This window comes from Vombatus ursinus, unplaced genomic scaffold, assembly GCF_900497805.2.
Source record: "Vombatus ursinus unplaced genomic scaffold, bare-nosed wombat genome assembly UNPS02015255.1, whole genome shotgun sequence".
Lineage (NCBI taxonomy): Eukaryota > Metazoa > Chordata > Mammalia > Diprotodontia > Vombatidae > Vombatus > Vombatus ursinus.
This window is the reverse complement of record NW_020955033.1, coordinates 27972537-27995934: the sequence shown is the minus strand read 5'-3', so window position 1 is coordinate 27995934 and position 23398 is coordinate 27972537. Positions and strand designations below refer to the sequence as shown.

Genomic DNA, 23398 nt, shown 5'->3' with positions numbered 1-23398 from the left:
GGTCTGGGAAAATGTTGATTATCCCTTTTGTCAGATGGGTGACATGAGTATAGATCATTCTCTTTGACCAAAACTGAGTGACCAGTTATGCACCCCTGACTCTCATTAGAATAGGTCTACCTCTCATTATAATATTCATTCTCTCAATAATTATTTACCAATCAAAGTTGATTTCCACCCTCAGGAACACCCTCTCTTTCAAGGGCATATAAGCATTGAGTGAGTTTCATGAGGAATCTTTGGTCTAAGAGAGATGACCAAATGACCACCTTTTATTAATAATATGGTAGTGTTATTAACAAAATAATTAATTACCCAGAAACTGTGTCTCTTGAACTGTTTATACATCACAACCAGAAAAATGTAATTTAAAGAATCTTTGAGTTTCTACTTCACACCAAGCAGATTGTTAAAGATAGCAAAAAAGAAAATGACAAATACTGAAGTTGCTATAGAAAACCAGGCCCATTTATGCACTATTAGTGGAGCTGTGATTTGGTACATCCATTCTGGAAGGCCACTGGGAACCTGATCAAAAAGTTACTAAACTGTACATACTCTTTTGACCCATAAGTACCACTACTATGACTATGCCACTGAGATTTTTTTAAAGAAGGAAAGAACTGACACATACAAAATATTCATAGGAGTTCCTTTTTTTAATAAAGAAGTAAAAATGAATGGTTGTCCAACAATTGGGAAATGGACAAACAAATTACAATTTGTGACTTTAAGAACGGATAAGATGAATGATTTCCAAGAAATATGCAAAGACTTATTTGAACTGATGTAAAGTGAGCACAACCAGAATATTTTATATCATAATATAGTAAAGAAAAGTAACTTTGCACAACTTTCAATTTTCAATGAAATGACCAATCATGATTCCAGAGGACAGATGAACAAGCATGCTGTACATTGCCTGACAGTGAAGTGATGGATTCAAGATGCAGAATGAAAAAGCCATTTGTGGACATAGCCAATGCACGGATTTGTTTTATTTGACTATATATATTTCTTATAAAATTGTGTATATGTGTTTTTTTTATTCAATTGGTAGGGAGAAAAGTATAAAGGAGAGAAAATAAATTTCATTACTTAAAAAACTTAAAATGAAATAAAAGTTACATTAATAAAAAAAATTGGGAACCTCAGGAGGAAGAAAGCACCAATTTATCAAGTTAGAGATAGAGGAGGAAAGGAATGACAAATGCCTCGAGATGCATCTTGGATTTGTAAAAAGCATATTTCAAAGAGTTTAGGTAAGAGAATTCTTCAAAGAAAGGATAGATACCCTTTCATGCCCTAAAATCCTATAGGAGTTCAAGGGAATCTTAAGGATAAAACATTAAAGATACAAAAAGAAACAATTGTGATGAAAAGAAAAATGAGATTTGTCTAAAGAGATGGGTATGGATGTACAGAGAACAAAAGTTGAGTTTAAAAGACATTTACCAAAGATGAAAGACAGAGCGGGTAACAGAAGATGAATACAAAAATAGGAATCAGTATTATAAAGTAGTGTTAGTAGTGCCAGAGTTCAAAATTAAATAAGAATGGCAAGGACAGCTGACAACAAAAACTAGAGTTCATCTGTTTTTCTTGCATTTAAGGGAAAGGGGAACTAAAACCAGGATAGGATTATTGTTCAGGATGATGGGAGCAAAAACATCACATCTTTTCTATTTCCTTCTATCCCTCAGAGACTCATGACCATATTTTTAAAAATTATTGACATCTTTTATTTTTGTATCACCTCTGTATAGGCATATAACCTTTCCACTATCCTACATAGTGAGGTCATGTCTTGAAGCAAAAAAACAATAAAAGAATGAATAAAAACAAATTCAGCAAAATCTGTCAACCCTGGTATTGTATAATATTTCATGTCCAGAGTCCTCAACCTTTGTAAACAAGGCAGGGAAGTTTATTTGTCTTATATTATAATCAATATTTTCCCAGTAGTCTTTAATTAGATACTAGTAATCTTGAAAACATGAATATTTAGAAAGCTCTTTTCTAGTTTCCCCAACCTGGCTACTCAGGAAATAGAGTCCTGAGTTCCATTTTTCACTGTCCAGACACCTATTCACCATGCCTACTGAGCTTCATACCATTCAGCCATATCAAATACTTCCACTTAGGCTTTTCTAATATAATAAACTCAAATAGAACCAAATTCTCATCTCAGTTTCCATCATATAAATGAAAACATCATAAGTTATATAAAAAAATTGAAGAGATGAGGGTAAAAGGAGGAGAAAGAATGATGAGGAATATTTATACCATATCCTAAAAAAAAACAATATTCTTTAATTCTTCAAACTTCACAAAATATATTCTACTTCCAATGACCTCCCACAATGAGCTCTGAAATAATGTTGTCATGTATATAAAACTTCCCAGCACTTCATGCCTGAAAATGTTTTTACACATTTACCCTTGAGTTATTTTCCACTTTACTTGAGCGAAACAACTATTAACACTGTGGCTAACATTGCTTTTCTGCTTTATGAATCTTTTTTTTTCTCTGGAGTATACTCCAGTGACTAGTAAGTAACTCTTTTAGACATCTTGAAAGCAGATTGGCAATGCCAATTTCTCATCTAAGAACAGTAAACATAACTATCACTTACAATTGGACTCCTTTGGAATAAAGTGTGTGTGCACCTGTCATAAAGAAGCCTCTAGAGGGCCAAAGAGAAATCTCAAAAACATGACATCAGTCTGTCATTTAGTTAAGCATCAACAATGTTTAACTGAAAAAAAAGAACTTTTAGGAAACAATATTCTAAAGAATTTTAGAGATGGCAAGGACCATGGAAATGATTTATCTCCATCTCTTACCAAAGGATGAATTTTCTACAACATTCTTAAAAAATTATCCTGTCTTCTAAGTGAGCTCCTAAGGGGTAGCTGGCACTAAGAAGAGGAGGGGAATGGACCCAGAAATGAGATAATACTTCCATTGGAAAGGAAAAGAATTATGAGATAGCTAGGTGGTAGAATTAGACTACAGGATTTAGGATAAATGGGTGCTGTTTCTATCTACATGACTTTCTTCATGAATTGATGCTTTTAAGAGCAAAGTAAAATAGAAAAAAAGGAGATGAAGATTTGTAGAAGCAATAACATAAAAAATTGATTATATGCAGGATATAAAACCTGGTACATCAGAAGTTTTAGCTATATGAGAAACACAGATTAAGGAAGGAATATCCAGGCTTTTTTTAATGGCATTAAATGATGGTGACTTACTCTATTTTGAAGTATCCCCATTTTATTTTGAGATCATTATAATTGCTAGAATTCTTTTAACTGCTTACCTGCAAAATTGGCCTCTGTTTTAAATTTCTACTCTTTGACCCTAGTTCTACTCATTTTACCCAAGCTGAATGATACCATAAGAATTTATAGTTATCGCAATTAAATTATGTTTTATTGCTTCCTGACCCATTGTCCTAGCCTGAGATTTTTTTGGATCCTAGCATCTAATGGCTTAGTTATTCCCATCTCTTCATGGTTTTTTTTTTAATCTTACAAACACAACCACTGTCTCTTTATCTAAGCCTCTAATAAAATTGTGGAACAGAATTGGTTTAATAACCAAACTTTGTGGCACTATACCAAAGATGTCTCTTCAAGTTGACATGCATCCATGGAGGGAGAGTTGGTGCATGACTTTTTGTTCACAAATGATTGTGCACTCAATGCAACCTCTGAGGCTAAGATGCAGCATAGTATGGATCAGATTCTCTGCTGCTTATGTTAATTTTGGTGTATGAATTAACACCAAGAAAACAAAAGTTCTCCACCGGTCCGCACCACACCATCCATACACAGAACTATAGATTATAGCGAATGGAGAAATTTTGAATACTGTAGATAAGTTCACTTACCTTGGCAGTATATTTTCCATGTATATACATATACATATATGATGAAGTTGACACATGCATTGCCAGAGCTATCTCAATATTTGGGAGGCTTCAAAGGAAAATGTGGGAGAAAGAGGTATTAGGCTGCCTACCAAACCGAAGAGCTATTGTGCTGACCTGACTGTTGTATGCCTGTGAAACTCAATTAGTATACCAGCACCATGCTGGGAAACTGAATCACTTCCATTTGAATTGTCTTAGGAAGATTCTGAACATCGCCTGGCAAGATAAGATACAAGACACTGAGGTGCTTTCTTGAGTTGAATTTCCAAGCTTTCAAATTCTAGTGTAGAGAGCACAACTCTGAAGGGTTGGCCATGCGGTTTGAATGCTGAAATTACATATGCCTAAAAGACTATTTTACCAAGAACTCAATAGACAAATCCTGACATGGAGATCAGAAGAAGTGATACAAGGAAACTCTCAAGGTCTCTGAAGAATTTTAGAATCCAGGGACAGAGCCAAGGTGGAGGAGTAAAAGCAGTGATTTGCTTGAGCTCTCCTCCAAACCCCTCCAAATACCTGTAAAAATGGCTCTAAACAAATTCTAGAGCAGCAGAACCCACAAAAAAACAGAGTGAAACAAATTTCCAGTCTAAGACAACCTGGATGGTTAATTAGAAAGGTCTATTGCACCAGGCTGAGACAGGAGCTCAGTTCAGCGGGGGCAGGCAGGCAAAAACCAGGCCTCAGCGAGCCTACTCTTTTATTCTGCTCCCTCCCCCCCTATTTCCTGTAGGGTAAGATAGACTTCCATACACAATTGAGTGTGTATGTTATTCCCTCCTTAAACCAAATCTGTTGAGAATAAGATTCACTCATTCCCTTTCACCTTCCCCCATTATGTGAGATAACTTACCCCATTCTACCTCTCCCTTTCTCCTTCTCCCAGTATAATCCTCTCTCATCCCTTAATTTTATTCTCCAGATATCATCTCTTCATCTTCAACTCTGCCCTCTATCTATCTACTTATCTATCCATATAATTTTTTCCCCTCCAACTCCCTTAATACCTTTTCATGCTTCTCTTGAGTCTTGTATTTGATAGTCAAATTTTCTATTCAGTTCTGGTCTTTTCATCAAGAGTGCTTGAAAGACCTCTATTTCACAAAAAGTCTATTTTTTCCCCTGAATGATTACACTCAATTTTGCTGGGTAGGTGATTTTGGGCTATAATCCTGTCTCCTTTGCCCTCTGGGATATTATATTCCATGCCCTGCAGTCCCTTACTGTAGAAGCTGCTAAATCCTGTATTATCCTGTTTGTGTTTCTACAATGCTTTAATTGTTTCTTTCTGGCTATTTGCAATATTTTCTTCTTGACCTGGGAACTCTGGAATTTGGCTACAATATTCCTAGGAGCTTTCCTTTGGGGATCTCTTTCAGGAGGTGATCAGTGGATTCTCTCTGTTAATATTTTACCCTCTGGTTTTAAAACATCAGGGCAGTTTTCTTTGATAATTTCTTGAAAGATTATGTCTAGGCTCTTTTTTTTTATCATAACTTTAAGATAGTTCAATAATTTTTAAATTCTCTCTCCTGGATCTATTTTCTAGGTCAGTTGTTTTTCCAATGAGATATTTCACATAGTCTTCTATTTTTTTTTCATTCTTTTGGTTTTGTTTTATACTGTCTTGATTTCTCATAAAGTCAGTAGCTTCCATTTGCTCCATTCTAATTTTTAAGGAAGTATTTTCCTCAGTAAACTTTTGGACTTCCTTTTCCATTTGGCCAATTTTGCTTTTTAAGGCATTCTTCTCCTCATTGGCTTTTTGGACCTCTTTTGTCATTTGGGTTAGGCTATTTTTATGATATTATTTTCTTCAGTATTTTTTGGGTCTCCTTTAGCAAGCTGTTGACTTGTTTTCATGATTTTCTTGCATCACTCTCATTTCTCTTCTCAGTTTTTCCTCTACTTCTCTTACTTGCTTTTCAAAATATTTTTTGAGGGCAGAGCCAAGATGGCTGAGCAAAAGCAGTGACTTGCTTGAGCTCTCCCCCAAATCCCTCCAAATACCTGTAAAAAAAATGGCTCCAAACAAATTCTAAAGCAGCAGAACCCACAAAAAGACAGAGTGAAACATATTTCCAGCCAAAGACAACCTGGATAGTTGATCAGAAAGGTATATCACGCAGTTCAACATGGGCGTGCAGGCCACAGCAAACCTGGAACAGGCCTCAGAAGGCTGAATCTCAAGCAGCTGTGGCAGTTTCCAGACTTCTCAACCCATGAATGCCAAACACAACTTATAAAGTCATTGGGAAAAGTCTGTGACTGTGGTGAGAGTTAGAAGCTAGGTCTCAGTCACAAGTCCCGAGCGTGGGCCACAGCTGATTCCTGAGCTTCCTGGACCACAGACTGAGAGGGAATCCAGTGGTTGATCAAAGGGGGATTGCAGGAATCTCTTTGCCAGTGCTGAGGCAGGAATCTCTTGCTTTGCCCATGCTTGGATCTGGGTCACAATTCTGAGGGGCGGTCCTGGGGTGAGGAGGAGCACTGGCATGGTGGAACTTGTTGTGACATTTGAGAGGAAACACCTCACCCCTTATCATATCACCTTGGAAGAACTGAAAATTTACAGGTCCCTAGAAATATCTCTAAAAACAGCTGTACAAACCCCTGAAGCTTGGGACAGTATATTCTCCACATTAGAAGCAGACTCTTGCCTTAACAAAGAGTTTAAAACTCAAGTAACTGGCCAGGATCATGAGTAAGCAGTGCAAAAAGAGTCAGACTATATTATCTTAAATTGGTGACAAAGAAGATCAAAACATACAACCAGAAGAAGACAACAAAGCCAAAGCTCCTACAACCAAAGCCTCCAAGAAAAATATGAATCAATCCCAGGCCTGGGAAGAGTTCAAAAGGGATCTTGAGAAGCAAGTAAGAGAAGTAGAGGAAAAACTGGAAAGAGAAATGAGAGTGATGCAAGAAAATCATGAAAAACAAGTCAACAGCTTGCTAAAGGAGACCCAAAAAAATACTGAAGAAAATAACACCTTAAAAAATAGCCTAACTCAAATGGCAAAAGAGGTCCAAAAAGCCAATGAAGAGAAGAATGCCCCTAAAAAGCAAAATTGGCCAAATGGAAAAGAAAGTCCAAAAGATTACTGAAGAAAATACTTCCTTAAAAATTAGAGTAGAGCAATTGAAAGCTAGTGACTTTATGAGAAATCAAGACACTGTAAAACAAATCCAAAAGAATGAAAAATTAGAAAACAATGTGAAATATCTCATTGGAAGAACAATTGACCTGGGAAATAGATCCAGGAGATAGAATATAAAAATTATTGGACTATCTGAAAGCCATGATCAAAAAAAGAGCCTAGACATCATCTTTCAAGAAATTATCAAGGAAAACTGCTCTGATATTTTAGAACCAGAGAGCAAAATAGAAATTGAAGGAATCCACCAATCTCCTCCTGAAAGAGATCCCCAAAGGAAAATTCCTAGGAATATTGTAGCCAAATTCCAGAGCTCTCAGGTCAAGGAGAAAATATTACAAGCAGCCAGAAAGAAACAATTCAAGTATTGTGGAAACACAATCAGGTTAACACATGATTTATCACCTTCTACATTAAGGGACTGCAGGGCATGGAATATAATATTCCAGAGGGCAAAGGAGATAGGATTACAACCAAGAATCACGTACCCAGCAAAACTAAGTATAATCCTTCGGGGAAAAAAATGGTCATTCAGTGAAATAGAGGACTTTCAAGCATTATTGATGAAAAGACCAGAGCTGAAAAGCAAATTTGACTTTCAAATACAAGACTCAGGTGGAAGATGAAGCAGTAAACAGGAAAGAGAAATCATAAGAGACTTATTAAGGTTGAACTGTTTACATTCCTGCATGGAAAGATGATATTTGTAACTCATGAGACCTTTGTAAGTATTAGGGTAGATGGAGGGAAAGAATTATATGTATGTAGATAGATAGATGGATAGATAGATAGATAGATAGATAGATAGATAGATAGATAGATAGATAGATAGAGGGCACAGGGTGAGTTGAAGATGAAGGGATCATATCTGGAGATTAAAATTTAGGGGTGAGAGAGGATTATACTAGAAGAAGGAGAAAGGGAGAGGTAGAATGGGGTAAATTATCTCACAAAAAGCTCTTACAATGGAGGGGAAATGGGGGAAGGTGAGAGGGAATGAGTGAATCTTATTCTCATAGGATTTGACTTAAGGAGGGAATGACATACACACTCAATTGGGTATGGAAATCTATCTTACCCTACAGGAAAATAGGGGAGGAAGGGGACAAGAGAGTAGGGGGATGATAGAGAGAAGGGGAGATTGGGAAAAGGGGCAATCAGAAGCAAACACTTCTGAGGAGGGACAGGGTCAAAAGAAAGAATAGAATAAATGGGGGGGGCAGGATAGGATTAAGGGAAATAGAGTTAGTTTTTCACAGCATGTCTATTGTAGAAATGTTTTGCATAACTGCACATATATAACGTATATTGAGTTGCTTGCCTCTTCAGTGAGGGTGGGTGGGGAGGGAGGAAGGGAGAAAATTTAGAACCCAAAGATTTAAAAACACATGTTTTAAAAAATGTTTTCACATGCAATTGGGAAATAAGAAATACAGGAAATGGGGTACAGAAATCTATCCTGCCCTATAGGAAAATAGAAGGTGAAGGGGATAAGAGAAGGGGGAGGAGAGATAGAAGGGTATGCAGACTAGGGGAAGGGGTATTCAGAATGCATGCCATCTTGGGGTGGGGGAAGGGGTGAGATGGGGCGAAAATTTGGAACTCAAAAACTTGTGGAAGTAAATGTTGAAAACTGAAAATAAATTTTAAAAAAAATCCTTTTTGAGCTCTTCCATGGTCTGGGAACAATTCATATTTTTCTTGGAGGCTTTGGATGTAGGAGTTTTGACTTTGTTGTCTTCTTCTGATTGTATGTTTTGATCTTCTTTGTCACCAAAGAAAGATTCTATGGTCTGATTTTTTTTTGTGCAGTTTGATCTTGATCCCAGCCAATTACTTGAGTTATAAACTCTTTGTTAAGGTAGGGATCTGATTCCAGTGTGGAGAATGTATTCTCCCAATCTTCAGGGGTTTTGTGCAGCTGTTTTCAGAGATGCTTCTAGGGATTTGTAAATTTTCAGTTTTTCCAGGGTCGTATGATAAGGGGTAAGGTATTTACTCTTTTCCTGGCCTGTGCTCTGGCCTGCAAGTGAGCACACGAACTCTTTTCTGACTTGGAACTGTGAGGAGGATTCCCTCTCTGCTGTCACTACAAGCTCCACCATGCTAGTGCTCCTCCTTGCCCTACCCAAAACAGTGACCCGGATCTAAGCACAGGCAAAGCACACCAATCCTGCCTCAGCACCAGCAATGAGATCCCTGCCATCCACTTCTGATCAGCCACTTGATTCCCCCTTAGTCTGTGGGCCAACAGCTCCAGAAGCAGCCACCCTCCTGGGCCTGAACCAGGACTAAGTCTGGGATGGAGCTTCTCTCTCTCACTGAGGTTGCAGACCTTTCCTACCAACCTTCTAAGTTGTCTTCGGCATTTTGGGGTTGAGAAGTCTGGAAACCACCACAGCTCCCCATGATTCAGTACTCTGAGGACTGCTCCAGGTTTACTGAGGCCTGGTCTTTGCCTGAGCACCCATACTGAACTGAGCTCCTCTCCCAGCCCAACACAACAGACCTTTCCAATCAACCATCCAAGCTGTCTTAGGCTGGAAATTTGTTTCACTCTGTCTTTTTGTGGGTTCTGCTGCTCTAGAATTTGTTTAGATCAATTTTTTTACTGGTATTTGGAGGGCTTTTGGGGGAGAACTGCTTTCACTCCACCCTCAAGTATTCTTGATGAAAAGACCAGAGCTGTATAGAAAATTTGACTATCAAATACAAGACTCAAGAGAACCATGAAAAGATAAATCTTAAAGAACTTACTAAACTTTAATTGTTTACATTCCTACATGGAAAGATGATATTTATAACTCATGAGAACTTTGTCAGTATCAGGGTAGTTGGAGGGAAAAAAATATATGTAGATAGATAGATAGATAGATAGATAGAGGGCACAGGGTGAGTTGAAGATGAAGGGGTGATATCTAAAAAACAAAATTAAGGGGTGAGAGAGGATTATACTGGAAGAAGGAGAAAGGGAGAAGTAGAATGAGGTAAATTATCTCACATAAAAAAGACAAGAAAAAGCTTTTACAGTGGAGGTGAAGTGGGGGAAGGTGAGAGGGAATGAGTGAATCTTATTCTCGTTGCATTTGCCTTAAGGAGGGAATATCATACACACTCAATTGGATATGTAAATCTATCTTACCCTATAGGAAAATAGGGGAGAATGGCATAAGAGGGGGTGATGATAGAAGGGAGGCAGATGGGGGGAGGTGATAATCAGAAGCAAATCCTTCTGAGGAGGGACAGGTCAAAAGAGAGAATAGAATAAATGGGGGTTGGGATAGGATGAAGGGAAATATAGTTAGTTTTTCCTAACATGACTACTATGGAAGTGTTTTGCATGACTACACATGTATAACCTGTGTCAAATTGCTTGCCATCTCAATGAGGGTGGTGGGGAGGGAGGAAGGGAGAGAATTTGGAACCCAAAGCTTTGGAAACAAATGTTAAAAATTGCTTTTGCATGCAATTGGGAAATAAGATGTACAGACAATGGGGTATAGAAATCTATTCTTCCCTACAGGAAAATAGAAGGGGAAGGGGATAAGAGAGGGGGGAGGTGATAGAAGGGTGGGCAGATTAGGGGAAGGAGTATTCAGAAATCACACTATCTTAGGGTGGGGGGAGTGGTGAGATGGGGAGAAACTTTGGAACTCAAAATCTTGTGGAAAAGAATGTTGGAAACTAAAATAAAAAATAAATTAATTAAAATAAAATAAAGATTTAGAATCCATTGTGAGAGGAGGAAACATCAGCACAGAACTGCCCAACATGGCAAGCCCACATCAAAGGATTGTGCTCTATGAACAAAGCAGAATTGTAGTAACTCAGAAGAAACATGAGATGTACAAATTTAGAGAATCTCTACCCCAAATGTTCACATGGACCATTTGTACCCAACCTGTGATAGAACCTTCCAAGTTCTTTTTGTTCTGATCAGCCACAGTAAAATACATTGTACCTTGACCCAAACATAATGATGTTATTTTGGTCCTCTTTGAGAATTAAGTACAACAAGCAACCAATTCTTTGATTCAGGGATAAAAAACTCTGAATCCAACAAATCTTATCATCATCCTAAACAAATTTAGGAATATTATATCTAGATTGTTATTCTTAACTATAATCATAGAATTTATGGAAGAGACCTTAAAATTAGTATATTCCCTTCACTTTAAAAGTGTAGAGACTGAAATGCACCAATGTGGAGGACTAAAATCCATGTTAAACCAGTGCCTAATATGCGGTGACTTAGGGATCTAAACTGCTGAAAGAAATGGGGACTGATTAGATTCCAGGCCCAGTGAAGGGTGAGCCAAGGCCTCCATCTGAGGCAAGAGACAGAAGAGCATTCCAAAAGAGAAAGTGACACAAGGGTATAATCCACTATAGGAGAAAGGGTTAAATCAGCACCAGGCAGCCCATGACCAACAAAGCATCAATCCAACCCGAGCCAAAACCACAAGAGAAGACAAAACTAGACAATCCCTCCAGAAGGCAGGGCCTAATCTTAGCCACTAAAAGCAGGATCAAACAGGGCCAACCTATACTATCAATGACTACAGGATTAGCTTTTGAACCAAGCACAAGCTACCAGTCTGGATATAGAAAATGTCAAACAGAGTGAATAATTTCCATGGACTAAGAGAATGCCAAGTCCTAAAACCAGAAAAAAGAGAATAATTCTACAAAATGTTCAAATGTTGCCTCAGAGAAAATATTTTCCTGTTTACAAGAAATACAAAATAATCTAGGAGAAAAGACATAAAAATATAATAGCTAGAGAGGGTGAGAATGACAAGGAGAATAATTACCTTAGAAGAGACTGTAGCAAAATTTACCTAATTATTAAATACCTTACAAATTAGAATGAGCCAAATAGAAAACAACTCATGAGACAACAAGAAATGTTAAGAACAAAATCAAAAGTTTGAAAAAAGAATATCTAAAGTATACATTATGTTTTAAAAACTAACTTCAAAAATAAGCCAACTAGAAATAATCTAAGAATCATTGTAGTTCCTGAAATATGTGCCATCCTTCAAAAATTATTGGGTGCTATATTTCAAAAAATACAAAAAGATGTTTAACTCCTTTCCACCAAAAAATCATAAATGAAATCTACCCAAATCTCTTCTAATACAAATACAAAGTAAAAATAAACATAATCCATTGGCCAGCTCCTGAAAAAAAAAACTATAATATGCAACTCACAGGAGTATCATAGCCAAGTTCAGGGTTTCCAGGTAAGAGAAAAAAAATATATTTTAAGTAGCTAAAAAGAAAGAGTTCAAGTACTAAGAAGCCAATGCCAGTACTGCACAAGATTTGTCAGCTAACACTCAAAAGAAGAGGAAATACTAGAATCCAAAATTCTAAAAGTCAAAGGATAATAATTTATTACCACAGATAACCTATTTGGCAAAAGTGAGTATAATCATATCAGCAGAAAAATAGAACTTTAGTGAAATAGAGAATTTCAGGCATTCATGATTTTTTAAAAGGTCAGGATAAAAAATTTGAAATGGAAACACAAGAGACAAAAGGAACATAGAAAGATAAAAACATTCAATCAATTGGAAGGATTTACATGCTAATAGAAAAAGAAGAAACAAACATCTTTTCTGATCTTTAATATCTTCAAAAGTCAAGCAGGTGGTATAAAATAACAAGACAAGAAGAGGATATGGAAATGGTTTAGTTCTATTTTAATGGTCGTAGGAGAAGTAAATCAGAATATAGGTGGGAACAAGTTAAACATCAGAGTTTAAGATTGAGGCACTCTCCCTCAGCGCCCATTAAGATACAGTGGTTAAGAAAATCTAAACATTGTGTCCATCAATATTTAGAGAAAAAGAGAGATATAATTGTAGTATAGTACACCCTCCCAGAAATAACTGAGTGTCGAATCCTATGGCCTCTTTTCTATCTCTCCTCCTTGAAAAGAATCAAGTTTCTCTTGGAGAGTGGTGGACATGATTTCAGAGATATTAGTCCATGCCTCCTTGAAATACATCTTATAGAGATTATACACACTACTAAGGAATAAAATGCCAAGACAGGAGTGAGACAAGAAGAGAAAAGGGACAATGGAGCAGAAACAATAATAACAGTTAAAGATCAGATATATTAAGCAAATTCCTCTTTCACTACCTTCTGCTCTGTAAAGACAGAAACAGTGCCCCAGAAACTGAGCTACTGCTTGAGGACTCAGCAGCCTCTTGCTTGAGTTGCCTAAATACTTCTCCCCATACTCCAACCCTTTTTGTGGCTACAATCTTCCACAGGACATTTCAAATAAGGAAAAAGAACCATATGTCTACTCTCCAGAACCTCCACTCTTTTGATTTCTTTGATGATATAAGTAAAGGTGATGACCTGCTTCTTTGGGGGGACTAAGGATTATATCAATATAAGAATTCAAGCTAAGAGTTGTGATTATAATCAGAACTAGTAATTATAATAAAAATAAACATTGTAAGTATTTAAGAAGAAATTTGTATGCACTGGTACTATAATTGAACATCCAGAATACGGAGACATAATTCAGCCCCATTCTAACCAGTATAAGAATATATGCCAATGGCTAAGGATGACCAGCTGAAGGTTCATGAATTTTAAGTATTGGATCATTGGAGATTGAGTCAGGATTTCCTTGTATTCTGTAGAAAAACTCCCTCATGTCTCTTGTCACAAGTTTAAAAACCTCACAGATTTTATAATGTAACCATTTGGACTCCACTGTTTAACAGCAGCATACCAAATTCATGTAATAAACTACAAAGAGACATTTTAAACAATGAAACAAAAAGGGGGTAGGTGAAAGAGAAAAAAATGTACAAGCAGGTAAGATGGAGAAAAATACGCAGTTGACAATCATATAGAAAGGTGAGGAGAAATAGAGGGAGGCAAGAAAGCAAAAGAAAAAAAGAGAGAGGGCATTGCAACATTATTTTTAATACAGAGAAGGGAACAAAATGAAGACCAGAAATAAGAATAAATAAATAAGACAACTTTAAAACCTCCAGTTTGAACACACACATGTGCATATAAAAGCAAGCTATATATATTAGAGATTATCTGCAATTTCATGTGTGACCCTTTCTACATGTGTCAATTTTATTGGTTTAAGTTCAAAACTTACATTAAATTAAAAATAAAAGTAAATGAAATAAAAGGAAAATAAACTAAGACTGAGTGGTAAAACTAACTCACCAAAATTCACACAGGAAGTAATACAGTCCAGATTCAAAGCCATGTCTATGATTTCAAGTATTACCATTGTCTCTTCCAAACCAAGCAGCAGTCTTATCTCTTCTTTGATTTTTTTTTCATTCCACTAACCATACTGCCCTCAATGATGCTCATTATCATGTTTATAATGAAAATGGTATTATTCTGGCATGAATTGTTCTTAAGATTCTCAAATGGGGGTGGGGAGTGGGGAGCAGCTAGGTGGTTCAGTGGATAGAGCACTGGCCCTGGAGTCAGGAGGACCTGAGTTCAAATGTGAACTCAGACACATAACACTGACTAGCTCTGTGACTCTGGGCAAATCACTCAACCCCAATTGCCTCGCCAAAACAAAAAAATTCCAAGTTGGTGCACAGTAATCACTATTCCCTATTAAATGTTCACAAGCCATTCCTTCAGTGATGCATTCTGGAATTTTTCCAGGAACTGAATTCATACCCATCTATCAATAGTTGAATAACCCACTCTTTTTCCCCCTTTAAGAAAACACTTTATCTTATTATTACTAGATATTTCTGTTTCAAGTCCTACAATACCTTTCTTCTTTGTCACAATTTTTCTACTATCACATGTAGCAATTTAGAAATCATATTCTAAAGTCCTTTCAGTACCTTGGTATGTGGTTCAACCAGGACTACTGAAAAGAAAGAATCTGTAATAAATATGACTGACTCTTACATTCTCTAAATGGTAAGGTTTACAGTTTCATAGATCTAGAGCTGAATGTTGTCCACTGTGGAATTCCATTTATGGAAGCCTACAGTTTCTTTCTAATACCCTCATCAAGGTTCCCAAAGGGAACCTTGGTGAGTATGTATATTATTGTCATAAAAATGTTTCATTATGCCTGGAAAGGTCAACATATACTTTAGTCAGTCAGTCAGTCAACTAGTATTTATTAAGCACCTACTATGTGCTGGGCACTGTGCTAAATGCTGGGATAAAAAAAAGCCTCTCCCTCAAAAAAAATCCCTGTGCTTTAACTTACAGTCTAAGGGGGAAGACAATATGCAAACAATTATGTAAGCACAATAAATATATAGATTAGATATTGTTGTTTGTCCTTTGTTTTCAAAGAGGACCAATGATGTCTAGAGGTCATATCTTAGAGAGGAAGAGTTACATAAAGCCATCAACCTCACTCTCTCCTCCAGAGTCATTGTAGTCCAGTGGAAAGACAAAAGTCAAGATGACTGGCAATGGCCCAGGATGCAGGGGATGACCTTGGTGTCTTTAATGTCTGATCGAGGTCTAAGTACTCCACAATGCCTACTTCATGGTGGTTGGAACAAATTGTTCTCATCCATCCATTCATCTGGGAAAAATCTTCACTTGCTTGGGATAAACATTCCCCTAATTCACCAATGGATTTGAGGTCTGTCAGTTACCCTCAATCTGGTTTAGCCCATCTGCCAAGATGGTTTACTGGCATGTGGCTGCTGCACGTGCTATAGAGTTGGGTACCAGTTAAATACCAAAGGTGGATGAACAACGCTGAAAAGGGTTTGGCAAGCCCTCAGACCAGAGATGCTAGCCTTCTTTGAATACCCCATACATCCCATATACTCTATAGAGTAGATGAAAGGTTACTTCAAAAAGACCTCTTATAAAAGATATGATTTGAGATATTTTATCCCGTCAATTGCCCAATACTGACATTTCTACCTCCACATTTAAAATATCTTACCTCCTAATTTTATTCACAAAGCTATCAGCTTAGATTCAGGCCCTTATAAATTCTTGCATTAACTATTACATTAACTTCTATTGATTTATCTATATTGAATTGCTTTCCTTTCTAATCAATATCCTGCCAAAGTGAGTTTCCTTAACTGCAGACCTGACCACGTCGCTTCCCTACTGAAGCTCCAGTTGCTCTCTATTATGATTAAAATAAATATAACCTCATCTGTTTGGCCTTTTACAACTTGGGGCCACCTACTTTTTCAGCTTTGTTACCTGCTTCCAAACTCTACGGTTCTTTCAAATGGGTCTTCTATCTGTTCCTCTCACAGGATATTCCCTGTCCCATTCCATAAATTTGTATTGACCTTCCTCCATGCCTCAAATTCATTCCCTTTTTGCTTTCACCTTATGGAAACCTTTACTTCCTACAAGAGAAAACTTGAGCACTCCTTTGTACATGAAATCTTTTCTAATCCCCCTCCCAATAACTAATGCCCTGACTCCCTAACTACCTTATATTTAAATCATTTGTGTTTATTTTGTATTAATTCTGTACTGACTTACATATGCAAATGCTGTCTCTTTAAAAAAAATACAAACTCTTTGAGATCAGAAATTGTTTCCTTCCCCACCCTTTCTTTGGATCTCCAGTGCCTAGTACATTGCCAGGCCAGGCATCTGCAAGTTTCTTAAAAAATACTTGTTAATTGATCAGAGTGTGAGAACTTTAACTTGTGTGAGAACCAGACTGACCTCATTAATTCACCTGATTTGGGGGAATTCCACCTTCCCTCTCACTCACTTCCAACTTGGAAAGTCCCAAATGTGTCCCCTAAAAATAAATCAGATTACTTGATCCTACACTTTATTCCATATCTTGTTTACTGTTTTCTTTTAATGTATAAAAATCTGTGCGAAATCTGTATTCAGGGTCCTTATGCCCTCTGAGGCACCCTGGACTTGGTTTATGATGCATGCTTTGCTAATAAATTACATTGCTTGAAGTCTGTCTCCTCAGTTATAAATTACATATAATTGCTGTCCCATGCCAGTTTCATCATCAGATGCCCTTAGGATGACTTTACTTAACTCAGTCTCACCAAATTTTCCTTAATTTTTTTTTCATTCCATTGCTTTATGCTATTTTATGAGGGGATATTTCTCACAATCTTCTACTATTCTTTTCACTAAGATTTTCAAATGATTTTATGGTCTAAATTGTTTTTTTCCTTTGCTGTCATATCTCTTAGCTTTGCAAATGTGTCAAATATTTGCTAAGACAGTTTTCAGACTCTTTTGGTCTCATTTTATGATGATTTCTTTTTTTTTCTTTTTTATTAATTTATTTTGAATTATCAACAATCACTTCCATAAGCTTTTGAGTTTTAAATTTTTCTCCCCCTCCCTCCTATCTCCCTCCCTAAGACAGTGTGCAGTCTGGCTATACATATACATTCCTATTAAATAAACTATACATATACATTCCTATTAAACATATTTTCACATCAGTGATGTAAGTAAGAATTAGAACCAATAGGAGGAACCACCAAAAAGAGGAAACAAAACACAACAGAAGAAAAAAAATAATAAATACTATGCTTTGATTTGCATTCAAACTCCATAGTTCTTTCTTCTTTGTGGATAGCATTTTCCATCATGAGGCCTTTGGAGATGTCTTAAATCCTTGTATTGCTGAGAAGGGTTAAGTTTATCAATATTAGTCATCGCACAATGTGGCTGTTATTGTGTACAATATTCTCTTGGTTCTGCTCACTTCACTCAGCATCAGACCATACAAGTTTTTCCAGGTTTTTCTGAAGTCAGCCTGTTCATCATTTCTTATAGCACAATAGTATTCCATTACATTCATTTACCACAACTTGCTCAGCCATTCCCCAATTGATGGGCATCCTCTCAATTTCCAATTCTTTGCCACCATAAAAAAAGCTGCTATTATATGACAATTTCATACCAGTTCAGTATTTGAAATTCTTTATAATTCATGTCAATATCCTTTTCTTTAATCTACTTCTCACTTTTAATGGTAAGAAGAATTAAATAGGGCAAATTGGAATAATTTTAATTACATAGCATGCTTATTTTCTCATTTGTATTCATCCTTTGAGGTTTATATTAAATTTTATTTTTCCTCTAATAAGTGGTATGAGTATACAGAGTAATTCAGAAATGACTACCACATGAGTAAATGTTTTCCTCTGTTAAAATAAAAAAAAAATTCAATTTTTTCCACAAAGTTCTACACCAAAACTTTATTATGGCAAATGTAGATGTTACTTCAAATTCCAAAAAAGTTGCATCAAAGGTGATTAGACTATGGCATGTTCTTCTATTCCACAAAGTCTTTTAGCACTACTAATGAACTATTTCTGCCTTTCTTGAGACAAGTGCTACTAAGTAAAAAAAAATCTGATCACTAACAGACTTACCCACTTATTAATGAATTCCTTGACTATGAAAGTACATATACAATTGGTGACAGAATGGCAGAAAGCAAAACAATGGCCTTGATATTCACACTTTTAGACTTTCTTTAAACACTAACTCATCTGTTGGTTTTCTAAATGCAAAATGAATGAATGAAAGAATTCAACTCCATCAATCTTGACATTCTTTATATAAATGAAACAATACAAGAAAGGAAAGTTGCCTCTGAAAGAACAACTTACAGTTTCTTTGGGAAGGACATCAAAGGAATTGACAGAGTTCACTTTACTGTGTGGAAATCATAATTGCCAGAAATTGGCAGAAACATTTCATTGGATGTTTGGTCATCTTGTATCTCAATACTCATGGTAATAAGTATGTGCAAGAAGTCCAATATGAAATGAGTGTGACTTCTTTGCCAGCATGTGTTGCAGAGTTGAAGAGGTTAAAAAAACTTATATTAAAAATTGAATAACATCCTCCAAATTAAATCAAAATCTATTTTGATCTTGAGAATGGTGAAAAAAATGTGTTAGAAAATATGGTTCTGGAGCAAGGAATGAGAGCAAAGAATTATCAACTCCACAGAAGCCTAATATCTATGTAAGAGTTGAAAGAGACTCCTAAGCAAACTTTGTAACAGATTTTCCTACCGAGTCATCTGGCATTATTTTCCAAAGTACATTTATTTTATTTGCAACTAGCACAAATAATAGATAGCCTTACTTAATAGATGTTATCTGGGAAATTTTCTGAAGAAATACAACTTTCACTTCTTTCCTCTCCCAACTTTCATCTTTCCTCCTACCTGTACCATATCTTTTTCATTTCATATTCACTGAAAATTCACAGGATCCAATCTATTACACAGTAATTAATACAATGTAATAGGAGTTGCAAGACAAAGAGAAGAAATGGCTCTTTTGCTTTGTTACTTTGATATTTCAAAGTGCTAGATGTGGTTTTAGGCCTTTAGATATTACTAGGACCATTGCACTTTATAGTGGTGCTGAAAGCTCCTTCACGCATTACACATTTGTAATGTGTGTGTGTGTGTGTGTGTATGAATGTATATAATAGTATATAGCTATTCCTGTTTCCCTTAGCACAAATTTCCTGAGTATAACGTTGATTTTAGGTTCAATTTACACAAAACATCTTAGATAAGTTAATACCATTAATTCCCCACCCCACACTAGGAACAAAACAATTCCCTCCCTACAAACTCAAGTAAAATTTTCCAGGCCTAAAATAGCTCTCCTCCTACCAAATTGTCCTTTCTTTCTCTTAGGTGTGAGTAATCCTCGAGGATCCCCTCAACCATGATTAAAGCTATACAATAACACCTAATGCTTGCACTTTTCTAATTAGTGTGATTGCTATTTATAAGGCACAAAAGGAGAAAAAATTAACAAAATCAACAAATAGCTTTCCTTCCCACCCAGAAAACCACTTTGGTTGTAATCAGTGTACAGTGAGTTCAAGCAGTAGACAAAGTGAAAAAGATTGGTCTGGTCAGACTTCCAATTTGGATAAGAGTCCTTTAATTAAAACTAGAAATTTCTGAATAGATGTTTTATCTACGTGGTGGGAAATTAAGTTGAATAAAAGGCATTAACTTCTCAGAAGTCTATAGGCAAATGATCAAGAAACAAAGATGCTGGAAGCCCTTGTGTCCCAGGTTGCACTCACTTTTATGTTTTTATATTGCATTGTCATCTAAAATACCCCGCATACTGTATATGGTAGCAAAATGTTTAAGTCTCCACTGGGGGATGTGAAGTCATTTAAAAAAAATACAGAGTGTAATATCAGTTCTTGGTGTTCACTGTTTAGGGTCTTTGAAAATTACATGCACATTAAGTTGTTGTTCTAGAGATATTAAACTGATATTTCATTTTAATTTTACAGTCCACATTTCTGAATAGTTTTCTGAATTCTCAATGGTTCTTCAGGGACTGGGTACATAGCAGGGTAGCTCTTGGTGCCTCATTACAGCAAACAAACTAGAATACGGGTAAGTTATTCCTAGCTATGATTAGGTATCTATATATTTAAGAGAAGATGGATGTTTGTTTTTGAGTGGTGCACAACGGACTTTGCAATAAAACACAACTGTTCCTGTAAAGGAATAAATATTTTTATTATTATTTTGATAGCAAATATGTATTTTCTGTTCACAAAAAAGTAACACATCATTTGTGGTGATATTCAGCATCTCTAATGGGAAAAAATTAATAGGGCCTTCTACCAGACTGAACTTTAATATGCCTGAGGAACTACTCTGGAAGTCACTGAAGCACAGAAAAAAAAACCACTTCTTCATGGAAAAAATAACTTCTATTCTATATCTATTTTTTTCTGCCAAAGAAAATAATCTTTTGGCTAGAAAGGATATAACAAAAATGGTTATTAGGGAGTTGATACCCAAAATAATTAGGGAGATAGAAAGATCTTCAAAAAATGACGAAGAAAGGAAGAAATACTACAGGATGTGAGAAAAGCAAATATTAATCCAGTTTTCAAAACAGAAAGGTAATGGAATCTTTTATTATATTTCAGTGAGTTCAACTTTGATAATTGGTAAAATTCTAGAATATACAAATAGAGGAACAGTTAAACAAGTTAACCAGCACTGAATTTAGCACCCACGTGCCAGGGACTGTACTAAGTGCTGGAGATGCACAGAAAGGAAAAAAAATAAGATAGCCCTATTTTCAAAGAGTCCCCAGTCTAAGAGTAAAGGAAGAGGAGATAACCCAAAATCAAGACCAGAATGAATTCATTAAGAACAGATCACATCATATTAAATTCATTTCATTTCTTGATAGGATCACTATAATATATTACATATATATTATACACACCTATATATTATATATAATATATTCTGTGAATTTAATTCACTTAGATTTCTGAAAAGTGTTTGATGAAATATCTTACTCTATTCTTGTTTAAAATATGAAGATGAGAATCTGATCCAGAGAAATGACGCAATAGTGATAGAGGATTTGGAACATCAAGACATTTTCTGGTTCTCTCTCTGTCAAAATTAGAAGAGCTTATAACGTCTTGGGTTGTTTTAATGATAACTTCTCTCTTCAAAAAGTGAAAGAAGGGGAATGCTAAGAAGATGCTACTGTGAGAAGTAACCTAATGTGTTGCTCTAACCTATGCCAAGAAAACATACATGGAGCAAATAGAGCAATAACAAGAATGTGAAAGCAGGGTGCAGCTCGGCGGCGCAGTGGTTAGAGCACCGGCCCTGGAGTCAGGAGGACCTGAGTTCAAATCCAGCCTCAGGCACTTGACACTTAACACTTAGCTAGCTGTGTGACCTTAGACAAGTCACTTAACCCTGATTGCCTAGCCAAAAAATAAAGAACATGAAAGCAAAAGAACTTATCAAGCATTAGTAACATAGAAAGAATCACTAGACTAAAAATAAAATAACTGAAGACTTTAAAAAAAAAGATTCAAATCTAGTTTGCATGACTCTGAGGCCTATGCTTTTTATACTGTACAATGATTTGAAGAGTATGGAACCTGAGGGAGGAGCAGATTGTGGAAGAAGTAAGTAGTGTGGTGGGTGCTGTTTGCAGCCATTTAATAACATACAAGAGCCAGCAGACCACAAGGAAGCTTGAGAGAAGAGAGGAAAAAAGACCTCATTATAAAAATCTCTTGGAATTTGCCTTCAACAGTGTCCTGGGTGACCTATTGTCAGTCCCTTTGTGGAAAACCTCCTGGGATTAGTCTAGGAAGTAAATAAAATGAATTATATAAAGGTAGAACCCAGAAGAATAGGACAGGGAAAGTATTGAAGAGGTTCAAATATGGGGACCTCTCAGAGTATACCTGCAACAGTGAACTTCATGTTGAAGTTGTTTGATCGTTTCAGTTACATCCAACTGTTCATGACCCCATTTGAAGGTTTTCTTGGCAAAGATACTGAAGTGCTTTGTTATTTCCCTCTCCAGATCATTTTATATATGAGGAAACTGAGTAGGGTTAAATGATTTGGCTAGGGTCATACAACTAGTATGTGTCTGAGACCAGATTTGAACTCAGGAAGATAAGTCATTCTCAATCCAGGCTCAGCGCTCTATGGGCTGAAGCCACCTAGTTGCTCTTGAAAGGGATCTTGTCAAATTCAAATTGTCTAAGAAAACAGGGAGTCACCAAGACTGTGAAAAGCTGACAAAGACATAAACCCACAGGAAACTGAGTCAAAATCCCCAAAGAGAGGCAAAGGTATTGCCATTTGTGGCATTCTGTAAGCTTCCTTATCACATCAAAGGGAAATCAGGAGACAGGTGACTGCTTCACCTGGTCACCTATTTCTGAAAAGTTGCAGCCCTGCTTTAGCTTCACTGCCTCCTGTCTGATGACATTATCCACAATCTCCTTGTCAACTATGTCTTTGTGGGGCACATACCCTTCTCTTATTCTCTCTGCTCCACCACTTCAGTTGTACAACCATTAAAAATGAACAAGTTGGGGCAGCTAGGTGGTGCAGTGGATAGATTACCAGCCCTGAAGTCAGGAGGACCTGAGTTCAAATCCAGCCTCAGACCAAACACTTGACACTTACTAGCTGCGTGACCCTGGGCAAGTCACTTAACACCAACTGCCTAAGCAAAAAAAAAATAAATAAAAAACGAACAATGTGACTCTGTCATTGTTCCTAGATAAAGTAAGATAATTTACTCCCTGGTGACACTTCTCCCTCTACCTATAATTCTTTAGACAAAGTTCCCTCCCCCATCTCAGGCCACTAGTCCTCACTCTTTTTTCTCCCCTTTTAGAATATAAGCTCCTTGATAGCAGGCATTGTCTCTGAGTTTGGGTTGGTATCCTCAGTGACTGGCACATTGTAAGTACTTAATAAATGCTTTTATTCATTTATTC

The 23398-nt window shown here is 36.5% G+C and overlaps 1 pseudogene; it reads left to right on the top strand.

The window, feature by feature from the left end:
* Positions 1 to 13417: 13417 nt before the first annotated feature.
* Positions 13418 to 13723, top strand: LOC114031775 (annotated as a pseudogene).
* The last annotated feature ends 9675 nt before the right edge of the window (positions 13724 to 23398 follow it).